Here is a 14,292-nt window from a genome sequence, read left to right on the forward strand (position 1 = left end):
ATGGAATATTTTCAAAGCATGTATGGTGTGGGTCTGTTCACATTTTGGCGCAACGGGAGATTACTGAAAAATACACATTTTTTCAACATGACATAGTCTTGAAATGGGACTCTACTACCAAATTAAAATGTGTAGGTATATCTCATTCTAGATGACAAGTCTCTATTTTTAAAGGGGGTTAGATTTGTTGTCATATATGCTTGCCCGCTACTAAAACAACTAAAACATGGAATTTCTTTTCATGCTGAACATGGATTCAATGGGTCTCTGTGCCATTTTGTTACCCAGCTGATGAACTGAGAAGAAAGGAAGGGGATAGACAGTCTTCGCTGGCTCCGCCCCCTGCCGCTTCATATTCAGCTCCTCACGGGCCATAGGCATCGCTCTACGTGGGTTGGGCTAAATAACATATGGGCTATCCTAATACCTCCTGATCCCTATATCTCCGTATATGCACAACAGACATGTTTTTTTCTTAGGTTTCTTATATTTTTCCCTATTTTTTTGCAGGAAAAATATGCATGGCCAGGTTTCTCATCATGATAACCATGTTTTCAAACTTGCTAAAAAAATACAACCATGCCAACTTTACTCTCTCATCATAGTGCCCATATTTTCAAACTGAATATATGCATATTATGCAAAGTTTCCCTTTTCCCAAACTATTATTTAACAATGTAATAAACATGTTTAAAAAATAGCATGATTTAGTTGAAGGTTCTTGCAGCATTAAACTATTTTCATCGACAACATGTCTTCAGCAGGTCTCTGCGCCATTTGGCGCAACGGGTCAACTAGTAGTTTTAAAAGAACAAAGTTGATACCTTACATTCATCAGCCACAAAATGTAAGGTAGTTGTGCGGTATGGAGCACCACGTGATCACTTGTACTTCTTGTTGGCTTTTTTGATAACTTCCTCTATGAACTCTCGTGTGTTGGCCTGCGTGTTGAAATTTTTAGTCATCAACCAGTTCCATGTGTATATTTTGCGAAGCTCAATGACCATTGCAGCTGTGACGACAGGGACCCGTCGACCTTCCCACTTTGCAAGGTATTCCAATGTGTGAAACCCACAGTCATGCCTATAAAAGAAAAAGAATCAGGTCAACTCAAGAGAACAGAAAAAATCATAAACTTTGATGCACAGGTGACAAAAAGGTTTAGGATTGGTGTGGAGGACACATGAAAATGATAGTAATTACCGGTTTCCTTGCTTCGTAATCGCGACATACTCGATTGGAAAATGACTGATCTGGACCCTTGAGTTTTCGTAGTGACGGGTCCATGTCTCTTTGAGGTTGTTGATGAAGAATTCAACATGTGTAGTAAGGTCTGCATCAGCTTCTGAACGCATTGAATCAAGCACCTCAAATCATTGGTTCTTCAGGTCAAGGCAAATCGCGTAGTGGTGATCACACTTGTCATGTGGGTCGTGTGGTGCAAGCTCCTGGAACATGGGGAACAGTACCTGCAAAGTAAGATGAAGGAAAAAGAAAAAGCAAAGTTCACATCTAAAACATCAATGATGTAGTTGGAAAAATGATATGAAAAGATATCGCCGGATGCACTAAGAGGTACATGAATGACAAAGCAGCAAGTGTCCCAAAAATACACCCAAAGAGAATGTTTTTTGCCATGTGTAATCAAAAGGAGTTGCCATCCATGTATGAACAAAGTTGCCTGGTATTTTAATTGAAGTTGTCACCTAAGTAGCATTAAAAAAGCAGTCAACCTCATTTTACATGGCAGCTGTTGCCACATGGAACATCTGTCACAAAACAGTGTGTAGCCCACGTGTGAAGCATAGCTACTGACAAAACATAGCATGGGAGCAAAATGTGCAAAAATAAGGAATACTCACATATTTCTTCATTGTGAGCTTGAATTCACCATGCGCAGCAAAATGCTTCCTCGGGATTTTATGGTGGAAGTCATCATCCCATATTTTGCAGGTCACACTGTACTGCATGATTGTTTTGTCGGGACAAATATCCATATGCATGTTGATGAAGTCAATCCCACACGCAACTACATCCTTCGATATTTTACCAAATGGCCTCATAGACTCGGCAAGATCACCCAGGTCAACGTACATCGCATCACATTGTATGATCTTGGTTCTGTCCAAACACGAGCTATATGAAAATGATATAACATGAAAGAATCATGTCTACTAAGTAAGAAATAGAAATAAAACATAAACAAAGCATGGCTGGAATAGCAAAAGGAAAAAAAATAAGAGAAAAGCAAGTGAGGGGTTATGTGGTGTGGACGTTACGTTTTCAGCTCCTTCATGTGCTTGCTGTTGGACCACGCGTTTCCAAAACACTTGACAATATCATACAGCTGGTTCTGCTCCTTTGTGGCCTTGACTTCAGGCTCATAGTCATCCGCGGGGGGTGCGTGAACTACCCTATGCTGCCTCACAGATCCAAGGGCTGCACTTCTAATGGTATCCTCAGATACGGACTCAACAGGCACATTAGAACTTGATTGCCCCTGGCCCCGTGAGGATCCACCCTCCAATGCTTCCTCCTCAATCCTGTGGTATGCATCATCAAGTGACGCCGAAATCTCCTCAGGGGTGGCTACAAGGATCGAAACAGTGGGTTAGGATACTTGGAAACAAACAAGTTATTGTGAAAAAAGGATGCAGAATATGAAATGTAGGTGCAAAAATAGCGAGTTGCCATGTGGAGACAACTCTAGTTGCCTTGTGTAGTGCACTGTAGTTGCCATGTGGCAACAACTGCAGTTGCCAAGTATGCTGAACTAAAGTTGCCATGTGCTTGACGAATGGAATTGCAACATGGCAACAAACTGTAGGTGCCATGTTGCAGCAACTCCAGTTGCCATGTGCATCAGATCAGATTTGCCATCACCAGTGACAAACCAAAAAAAGCTTTTGACAAACGTCAGACTAAAAAAATGTAGAAAACAAAATGATAAACACACAAAAAAGATGTACCTTGCACTATCAGCTCTGCAAACTTCACAACCTTCCTGCCATCAGCTATTGGCTGTGCCATCATTGGGGCCATGCCTGCCGGGAAAGCAAAGGCAACTGGCAGAGGATCTTGCGCCACTGGTTCATCTTGACTGCGATCGATGCCAAGGCTACAGCTCGGTGGGGTGAAGGCCATTGGGTGCCTCTCCTCCCTACCAGCCGGATCACGAACAAGTTATATGGCAGAATCCAGGGGTGACAGATCAACAAACATTTCAGCCTCATCTACTGCAGTATCATCAGGCTTATTAGTAGGGCGAGGCATGCTGCCAGCGGTATCATTCACATCTTTCTTGCCAATCTTCTTGTTTGGGCTGTACGGGACACCAATGTTGACTGGGAGCTTAGAAGTGCGCAGATTTAAGCTTGGGTTCTCCACGGTGGTGAAAGACGCAGTCTGCTCCAAACGTTCACCTCCGTCAGTCGTGCCCGGCTTGCTGCATGCGTCGGTTGTACTCCGGACTTCCGTTTTCTCCATAACATTGCTTTTGGCAGGTGGTGGGAACAGTGTGGAAGTAGGCACATAACCAGAGTCATCTCTGCTGCTCCTAGCTACATCTGGTGCATTGGGTATGTCTGCAGGTTGCTTACGGGGGCTATGACGCCTGGGTGGAAGACCAGCTCGTGCAACGGTCGCCGTAGTAACCTCTGGGTCACCAAAAGCTGGACCTGTTGTGCCATGAGTCTCACCTGTGGATGGCATCTCATTTTGAATTGTCCCCGCATCCCCTTCTTTTGTGGACGCATAAGTACCAGCAGCCACGCGCTTGGAATCCATATCAGATGAGCGGGAATCTTCCTTGCCTAGGTTGATCTCGGGAGCATCCACTTCAACACTTGTTGATCGGGTGGCATGGCTCACAGCAACATCCCTCATTGCCAGCAGAGTGGCAATATCTTAGCAGTCCTGGCAGATACTGACTCATCACTCCCAGATGTACAGATGCCTGTTGTTCTAGCCTGCACATCTGCAACCGGCGGAGATGGTCGGCCGCTTGCATCGGAGCTGGTGGGAACAATGGACGGTGCAACAACAATTTTCTCGACTGGCACCTCATGAACATCTGAGTTGCCACTTGTTGATAACTTTGAATGAATGCGTTCGAGTGGGTCTCTATGGCTCTGCTTGGTCACGCGTATAGTAGTCTTCTTCACCCTGCAAGAAAGCACATGAAGAGTATGAAAATTTGAACAAAAATAGTTGCCATGGTATTCATCTTAGAAAATGAAAAAATGTGTGATGTGTGAGAGCTGCCATTTGAGAACAAGGTATGGATGAGCACACAATACAAATGTAGGGGGTGGAAGCCAGTGGAGAGCTGTTAGTTGCCATATGAGTGGAATAAGAATTGCCATGTGGCCTAGTTAGCAATTGCCATGCAGCAAAAAAATAAATCATGAGGAAAAAGTAGTTGCCATGTGGGACTGATGGCAGTAGCCCATATGGCAAGCTGAACAGCTACATTGAAAAGCAGACGGGTAGTTACCGCATAAATGTATCAACTGAAAAAGTTGTGTATGATCTGGAATGCATCAAACCAAAGAATACCACTATGACAAATGAAAAAATAGGGATAACCTACTTCTTGCTTGTCTTCCTCAAGTCTTCCAACACGACAGGATCGCCCGTGTTTGACATCGACGTACGAGGAGACGACCTAGTGAAAGTGGTGTCACCAACAGTGGGAGCGCCCTTGTTTAATCAAGCAGAAACATGGGTTGGCATTGGTGCTTGTTTCTTCTTAACTGCTCATCCACCAGCTGTCGCCTCACTGCACGTAGAAAAAATGGCAAAAAAGGGAACCAAGTGTGAGACACAAAAATCATGCCGCGCTTAGCAAACAATGAAAAGAGGTTCGGTCTATTAAAAAGGAGAGACAAACAAAACACTAAATAGATGTCGAACCTCCTCCTAGCAGCTACGGGATCGGTCCTAGACCTCTTGCGAACAGAGCCCTTCCCAACATCCTCTAGAACTCTCCCCCTCTTTGAGGGCGACACCCCCGTGTCTCCCGCAACTATTTGTTCAACTGCTTTTTCCGGTGGAGGGACATCTGGTGCACCCTTATCCTTCTTACCACCTACACGAACTTCAACATGTTCATCATCGTTGGTTGCATGTTGCACATTCTCCATGTCATCGTCATCGTCCTTGTCGAGACCAGCGTCTCCATCTAGATCATCTTGCGTGTCGGGGAGCTCCTATGAGCTGTTGTAGTCGTACCGGCCACGGCAACCAGTTGGTCGATGTGTCTGTTCTCCAACAAATGATGTGAACTGCCTCGCAACCGCATCGCTATCAGAGCCATTAAGTGTCGTCCAACCCTCAACCAACTTCCCAAGCAAGCTGGTCATGCCGGAGGCAAACTGCCCAACTAGATGCTCAAAAGGTGCCCTCGCCTGAGCACAAAAACAAAAAAGTAGCAAAAAACCAAAGATATTAGAGTCACGTGCGTAATAATAAAAAAAACATAAGATATATATCAAAAATGCAAAGAGAAAAACAACTTTGAAAAACAAAATAAACATCCTTGATTACCTCAGTAGGACAAGATGGAGATGAATGCACATCCATCCACTTGCCAAAGTTTTATGGCCCACCAAACACACTGTAGTCTATAGCATTCTTGGCCATCAGCTGGAAAACAACAAAAAACAACTAAGATGTGTGAGAGAAATAAGGTGCAGTGACTAACAATTCATGTATTGCAAAAAAGAGAGGAAATAAAAAAGGAGTTTCGACACAGATGACGGAGTTGCCATATGGGGTCAGACATGATTGCCATGTGCAGACGGACATGGCTGCCAAGGTATTTATCTCTTGTTAGCCATAAATGATTGTCGTACGAGGATTTTTCACATGTTAGGCAACATCGAAATTAAAGAATGCAGTGCAAGAAAGAAGGCAGAACTAACCTGCAGTTTCCCATATTTCGTATCGGTTATCCTGTCTGCGGCAAGCACAGCCTTGACAACACCGTCCGTCCACATAGAGACAACAAACTTATGTGCAGGCGGCAGGCCTCCTATCCCAGTAAAGTCAACGGTGGACAGATCAAGAGCATCGACGTACATGAGCTGGTATACACAATAAAAAAGGAAGCTATGTCAGCTTCAATCATGCTATGGTGAAAAAAGAAGCTTATGTAGTTTTCTTGAGTCATCAAGTTGAAGAGAGTGAAGAGAAAGAACTTGCCATCTATCTATGTTAGTTGCCATCATGCTTGTGTTGGCAGTTGCCATCTTGTTATGCTGGTAGCTGCCACCAGCTCAGCATCATAGTTGCCATGCATACTGTATAAGAGAGAATGAATGTATGAAATGAACACTTTTTTGCTTTGTTGAAAAATGCTGGTATACACAATAAAAAAGGAAGTTATGTCAGTTGCAATCATGCTATGGTGAAAAAGAAGCTTATGTAGTTTCCTTGAGTGATCAAGTTGAAGAGAAAGAAGAAAAAGATTTGCCATCTACCTATGTTAGTTGCCATCATGCTTTGTTGACAGTTGCCATCTTGTTATGCTGGTAGTTGCCACCAGCTCAGCATCATGGTTGCCATGCAGATTGTATAAAAAAAGATTGAATGTATGAAATGAACATTTTTTGTGTTGTTGAAAAATGCTATTGCCTACAGGCAGCAACTACAGTTGTCATGGATTAAAACAAAAGTCACTTTCACATGTAAAAGGATTCACATAAAAAATGTAACAAAGGGTTGCCATGCACGATCTTGTATGGTTTCCATGCACGATCTTGTACGGTTCACACTTATCAACAACTGTGATGTTGATTTAGGAAAATTATTGAACCATAATAAGAGTATTTGCAAAAGAGTGGGGAAAATACCATTAGGTGCAAGCGACAACCCTTCCGGTACATCTTGTTTGAGAATGCATCATGCAGGAAGTCAGCGATGAATTTACACCAATTCATTTTCTTCACGTCTTTCAGCTTCGCCTGCACAACACAAATTTTAGGACAAAAAAGTTGCCGCATCAGCATTCAAATGAAAGCATCAAAAAACTGGCAGTGACTAGCTTCCAGATGACATCAAAATCAAAAAAATTGAAGGGAAAAAAGAAGTAGAGAGAGAGCATTCACCAGGATGGGGAAGCACTTGTTGCTTGGACGAAGAGATGTGGTAGGCGCAAAGACAGCTGAGATCAAGTACATGAGCAGCTTCATCTTAAATACCTCGCCATGGGTTTTCATGCCCTCCAGCGAAGTTGCCAGCACAGTCGTATTCGGCATGGTTGACACCCCAGGAAACAAACGGGGGAACAAGGCTTCCTCAATCTTATTATTCACCTCGTACGAGACTTTGATTTCTCCACGGGGCACACCCAAAGTGCAGAACACAGATTCCTCATCCAAAGGCAGTCTTCCCCATCCCGGAATCACGAATTCTCTGGAGGCAGGATCATAAATCTCACCGAGCCAGTCGCATATAGGGTTCACTAGGTTCTTGCAGCGAACATCCATCAGAGACTACATCCCCATCTCACCAGCAGCCCCCTTCTGCTCATCAGTAAATCCATCATTCAAAATGGTCAGGCGTTCTTGTGAAGCCCTATTGCGATGACGTTTCTTCTTCTACATAACAGAAAAAGGATCATTTGTTGCCATGTTCAATGTCATGAAAAATTTAGGTCTAACTGAAGATTGAAAACTCAATGTTACATTGAAAACATATGGGGGTGGAAAGTGACCTCTTCGTCATCTTTTGCCCAACCAGTGGCGCTATTCTGTTGCTGTGCATCCGTGAAGTCAACATCATCATCCTGATGGTCGCCACGAGCCATTGTGCTACGATAAGTGATGAGGTTATGTACCTAGGATAGGGTCATGGACTTATCTAGGATACCATGCCCAAGGACATCATCATACGAAGCTACCTTCCAGTCGACCAAGAGAAGCTCCACTCGACCAAGGGAGACTCCACTCGACCGGCTAGAAGACACTCGACCATGAAGATGCACTCGACCATCAGAAGTTCAGGATCTACTCTGCATCCAAACGGTCTGTAATTAAATAGTCTTAATGGTCATGATGGCACTTTATGTAGGGCATTACCAGTAACGCCAGATCTTAATGTACTTTAACCCTCTACTAACGTGGGATGGCTGGGGTCTTGGCGTCCTCTATATAAGCCACCCCCCTCCACTGGTAGAAGGGTTCGCACCCCTGTAACTCATATACATAGAGATCAGTCGACCGCCTTTGGGCTCCGAGACGTAGGGCTGTTACTTCCTCCAAGAAGGGCCTGAACTCGCTAAACACCCGTGTGTACAACTACTCCATAGCTAGGACCTTGCCTTTCCATACTTACCCCCCATTCTACTGTTAGACTTAGAACCACGACAGTTGGCGCCCACCGTGGGGCAGGTGTCTTAGCGACTTTTTTTGGAGAAGTTGCAATTTGTCCGATCGCCTTCATCATGGTTTCCGGCGGAGCACTGGTCGAGGGCCACGAGATCCGTCTCGGTGCGCTCACTTTCATCGCCAATGACTCCGCTTGGCTCCAGGAGGCACCACTCGACATCGACACGCTCCCCGTCCGCGGGACGACGCACTTTCGGGCGTGTGTCCGCGACGTCTTGCTGCGACAGCCGTCGACTCCATACCGATCGACTCCTGCGCCGTCCTCCCTCCCTGTCTCCCACCAGCGCAAGCGCTCTGGTCGGTCGAGGCTCCAGCGATGGGTGAGGCACGCAGTGGCTCGCCAATCGGCCACCACCCAAGTCGCGGCGATTGAGCCCGACGAATCTCTCTACGTCCTGTTCGACCTGGCGACTGGCTCCATAGCGACTGCATCCGAGTGCGATAGCAGTGACCCAGTGGCGGAGGTCCTGATGGTTAACGGGCCCCGTAGTCCTCCCGGTTTCCCCCGCGGCGATGGGATGGACGACGAAGACGACCCCGCTCAAGCCCATGAAGAGTACCAACCCAAGCCGCTCACTTCCCAACAGAGAGAAGAACTTCGCCGCCGGAACATGGATGCCCTGCATACTCCCATAGCAGGAGAAACACCTGAGGCTCGCGCCCTGGAAGAGGCGCGTTTAGCCAACCTGGCTGAACGCACTCGACTGGAGAACCTTCAGCGAGCACTCGACGAGCGTGCGCGTCAACGAGCGACTAACTCCAATCGACGTCAGCTCTTTCCGCAACCAACTCAGGTATATCGAACCCCAATTCAGAATTTGGCACCTGCAGCCCGCATAGCGGAGTCAATTCAGCCCTCTCAGTCAGAGGCTGGAAGAGGCTTGATGCAGATCAGAGATTTGCTCCGGGCGGCAGGAGATCAGAATTCAGCTGTGTCATAGTCACGTAACAGGATTCACAGTCGATCTGTCGCTGCGAATACTGTTCAGTCGGCTCACAGTCCAAGGTCGCCTCCGAGGTGCATGGGACGTGAAGGCCGGCGGGACCACTATGATGACCGATTTGATCGTGATGACAGGCGTCGAGTGCCCACTCCTCCTCCGAGAAGTGGGTCTAACGCCCATCGGCAGCAAGATGACAGACGCTAGCTCAGTGTCGGGCGGAGAGCTCCAGTCGACCCCAGAGAGCCAGGCTTTGACGCGAGATCCATCATCATGCAAGGTTTGGTTGACCGAAATAGAGCTCATAGAGGTGGTCATGATAGAGATGTGCCCGCAAGCAGCCGAGTCCACGTTTCAGGTCCAGAATGTTTTAGCAGAGCGATCAGAGCCGCAGTGATACCCCCCCAACTTCAGGTTGGCGACTGGGGTGAGTAAGTTCACCGGAGAGTCTAAGCCTGAAACTTGGCTCGAAGACTACCGAGTGGCTGTTCAGATTGGTGGCGGTAATGATGAGGTGGCCATGAAACATTTGCCACTTATGCTAGAGGGTTCAGCCAGGGCATGGTTGAATCAGTTAGCTCCCAGCAACATTTACACCTGGGAAGATCTTTCTCGAGTGTTCGTCAGAACGTTTGAGGGAACTTGCAAGCGACCTGCTGGATTGACTGAGCTACAAGTTTGTGTACAAAAGTCGAGTGAAACACTGAGGGATTACATCCAGAGGTGGATCACTTTGCATCATACTATAGAGAATGTGTCGGACCATCAAGCGGTTTGCGCCTTCAAAGATGGCGTCAAGAACAGAGAGTTGAGCCTGAAGTTTGGTCGAACAGGAGACATGACCCTGAGTCGGATGATGGAAATAGCCACCAAGTACGCCAACGGCGAAGAAGAGGACCGACTCCGGAGCGGCAAGTACAAGCCGAGTCAGTCGGATAAAGGAAACTTCAGTCGGAAACAAAAGCGGAAGGCCGAGCCAGCAGCTCCTGGAGAGGCTTTAGCCGTGACACAGGGCAAATTTAAAGGGAAGCCCAAAGGATCTTGGAACCCCAAGAAGGTAAAAGATAAGGAGGGTAATGATGTGATGGACCTGCCGTGTCATATCCACACGAAGAAAGACGAAGAGGATAACTTCATCTACCCAAAGCATACCACTCGCCAGTGCCGGCTCTTAATCCAGCAGTTCCAAGGGAAACAGCCGAAGGACAAAGAGAAGCAGTCGGACAAGGCTGAGGACAAGCAGGACAGTGATGGAGAGTACCCTCATGTCAACTCCACTCTGATGATTTTTGCTGATCTAGAGAGCAAAAGTCGACTGAAAGTGATCAACCATGAAGTCAATATGGTCGCCCCGGCGACACCAAACTATCTGAGATGGTCGCAAACTCCCATTACTTTCGATCAGTCGGATCATCCTACTCATATTGCCACCCCTGGGAGGCAAGCACTGGTGGTCGACCCGGTCATCGAAGGCACTCGACTGACGAAGGTATTGATGGATGGCGGTAGCGGGTTGAACATACTGTATGCAGAGACGCTCAAGGGAATGGGCATTCCGATGTCCAGGCTCAGTTCCAGCAACATGAGTTTTCACGGAGTCATCCCAGGAAAGAAGGCTGAGTTACTCGGCCAAATAGCTCTGGATGTGGTGTTCGGCGACTCGAAGCATTTCCGCAAAGAGAAGCTGACATTTGAAATCGTGGATTTCCAGAGCGCCTACCACGCTATCTTGGGAAGACCAGCCTACGCCCGCTTCATGGCTCGACCATGTTACATGTACCTCAAGTTAAAGATGCCTAGCCCCAAAGGCGTGATCACTGTCACGGGTAACCGGAAGAAAGCAGAAGAGTGTTTCCAGAAAGGCTCGACCAGATAACAGTGATAGAGCTAGAAGGATACAAGAAGAACGCAGATCCGAGTGATTTACTGCGGGCCAAGAAGCCCGCCACAGAGTCAGCATTTCAGTCGTCCGGTGAGACGAAGCCAGTTCACATCCACCCGACTGACCCCAATGCAGCTCCGACCCATATTTCCACTACACTCGACTCTAAATAGGAAGAAGCGCTCATCCAGTTCCTCCGTGAGAACTGGGACATCTTCGCATGGAAGCCAGCTGACATGCCAGGTGTTCCCAGGGGACTGGCTGAGCATCGCCTTAGAGTCGATTCAAAGGCAAAACCTGTTAAAGAACATCTTCGACGGTCCGCCGTTCAGAAGAAAAAGGCCATTGGCGAAGAGGTGGCTCGACTCCTTGCAGCAGAGTTCATCCGAGAGATATACCACTCCGAGTGGCTCGCCAATGTCGTTATGGTTCCCAAAAAGGACAATTCCCTTCGTATGTGCATTGATTTCAAACATATCAATCGGGCCTGCCCGAAAGATCATTTTCCTCTCCCTCGCATCGACCAAATTGTCGACTCGACCGCAAGGTGCGAGAGATTGTCTTTTTTAGATGCTTATTCCGGGTATCATCAGATCCGTCTGTATGGGCCCGATGAAATCAAAACAGCTTTCATCACCCCATTCGGGTGCTTCTGCTATATCACCATGCCATTCGGCCTCAAGAATGCCGGAGCCACATTCATGAGAATGATTCAAAAGTGTTTACTCACTCAAATCAGTCGGAATGTGGAAGCATACATGGATGATATCGTGGTCAAGTCGCGAAAGGGTTCCGACCTGTTGACTGACTTAGCTGAAGCATTTGCCAATCTCAGGAGGTATGATATCAAGCTCAATCCTTCAAAGTGCACATTTGGAGTACCTGGCAGGAAGTTACTTGGTTTTCTCGTTTCCGAACGAGGAATCGATGCTAACCCAGAAAAAGTTGGCACCATACTCTGAATGAAACGCCCTGTGCGTGTGCACGATGTCCAGAAGCTTACTGGATGCTTGGCCGCGTTAAGTCGATTCATCTCTCGCCTCGGTGAAAAGGCGTTGCCCCTTTACCGACTGATGAAGAAGGCAGACAAGTTCGAGTGGACTCCAGAAGCTGATGCAGCGTTTGCCGAGTTAAAAACTCTGCTCTCCACCCAGCCGGTGCTTGCTGCTCCAATCAGCAAAGAGCCTCTGTTGCTTTATATTGCAGCCACAGGACAAGTCGTCAGTACAGTACTTACGGTCGAGCGGGAAGAAGAAGGGAAAGCCTTCAAAGTTCAGCGCCCAGTGTATTATCTCTCTGAAGTTTTGACCCCATCGAAGCAAAGATATCCTCATTATCAGAAGCTCGTATATGGGAACTACATGACCATGAAGAAGGTTGCTCATTATTTCTCTGATCATGACATTACAGTTGTCAGCGACGCACCATTGTCAGAGATTCTGCACAACAGAGATGCAACTGGTCGAGTGGCTAAATGGGAGATTGAACTCCTTCCCCTTGATATCAAATTCGAGGCAAAGAAAGCCATTAAGTCCCAGGCTATAGCAGATTTCCTTGCCGAGTGGATTGAATAGCAGCAGCTGACTCAAGTTCACTCGGAGCATTGGACCATGTTCTTTGATGGCTCTAAGATGCTAAATGGTTCTGGTGCTGGGGTAGTTTTGGTTTCTCCCCGAGGAGATAAGCTCAAATATGTGCTCCAGATCCACTTTGATTCCTCCAACAATGAAGCAGAATATGAAGCACTGTTGTATGGGTTGCGCATGGCCATTTCACTCGGCGTCCGTCGCCTTATGGTTTACAGCGACTCAGATTTGGTGGTCAATCAGGTGATGAAGGAGTGGGACGTTAGAAGCCCAGCCATGACTGGATACTGCAATGCAGTGAGGAAGCTTGAAAAGAAATTCGAAGGGTTAGAACTCCATCACGTTCCCCGACTGAAAAATCAAGCAGCCGATGACTTGGCGAAGATAGGTTCCAAGAGGGAAGCCATTCCGAGTGGCGTGTTTTTGGAACATGTCTACACACCATCGGTTCAAGAGGATCCTTTCACTGAAGAAGCCCCGCAGCCTAAAAGTGCCACAGATCCGACTGAAGTCGAGGTCCCAGCGGTGGTCGACTTAATCATGGAAGTTTTGGTCATCACTCCCGATTGGGCAGTGCCCTATATCACCTATATTTTGAGGAAGGAACTCCCCGAGAATGAAGAAGAAGCTCGAGAGATCGTCCGCCGGTCCAAAGCCTTCACCGTCATGAGAGGTCAGTTATACAGAGAAAGTGCGACTGGAGTCAGCCAAAAATGTATAACACCAGAGGAAGGTCGAATGATTCTCAATGACATCCACTCGGGGACCTGTGGCCATCATGCGTCCTCTCGGACCATCGTGGCCAAAGCATACCGAGCCGGGTTTTATTGGCCAAGAGCGAATGAAATGGCGAAGGAGATAGTCGACAAGTGCGAGGGATGTCAATTTTATTCCAATATGTCACACAAGCCCGCGTCAGCTTTGAAGACTATACCACTCGTCTGGCCCTTTGCAGTATGGGGTTTGGATATGGTCGGTCCTTTGAGAACAGGCAGAAGCGGTTTTACCCATGTGCTGGTAGCAGTCCACAAGTTCACTAAGTGGATCGAAGCTAAACCCATCAAGAACCTCGATGCTGGCACCGCTGTCAGCTTCATCCGAGAACTGATATTCAGATATGGAGTCCCGCACAGCATCATCACTGATAACGGGTCAAACTTCGATTCTGAAGAATTCAGAGCTTTCTGCACATCTCAAGGCACACGAGTCGACTATGCTTCAGTCGCCCATCCACAGTCGAATGGACAGGCAGAACGAGCCAACGGTTTGATTATCAAAGGGTTGAAGCCCCGTTTGATGCGTGATCTCAAGCATGCGGCGGGTGCATGGGTTGACGAACTTCCCTCGGTGCTTTGGGGGTTAAGGACCACACCCAACTGGTCGACTGGAAGAACTCCATTCTTCTTGGTCTACGGAGCTGAAGCAGTCTTGCCGAGTGATCTTCTCCACAATGCTCCCCGAGTCGAGCTCTACACCGAAGCTGAAGCAGAACA

The sequence above is a fragment of the Triticum aestivum genome, chromosome 1B, assembly GCF_018294505.1.
Source record: "Triticum aestivum cultivar Chinese Spring chromosome 1B, IWGSC CS RefSeq v2.1, whole genome shotgun sequence".
Taxonomy (NCBI): domain Eukaryota; kingdom Viridiplantae; phylum Streptophyta; class Magnoliopsida; order Poales; family Poaceae; genus Triticum; species Triticum aestivum.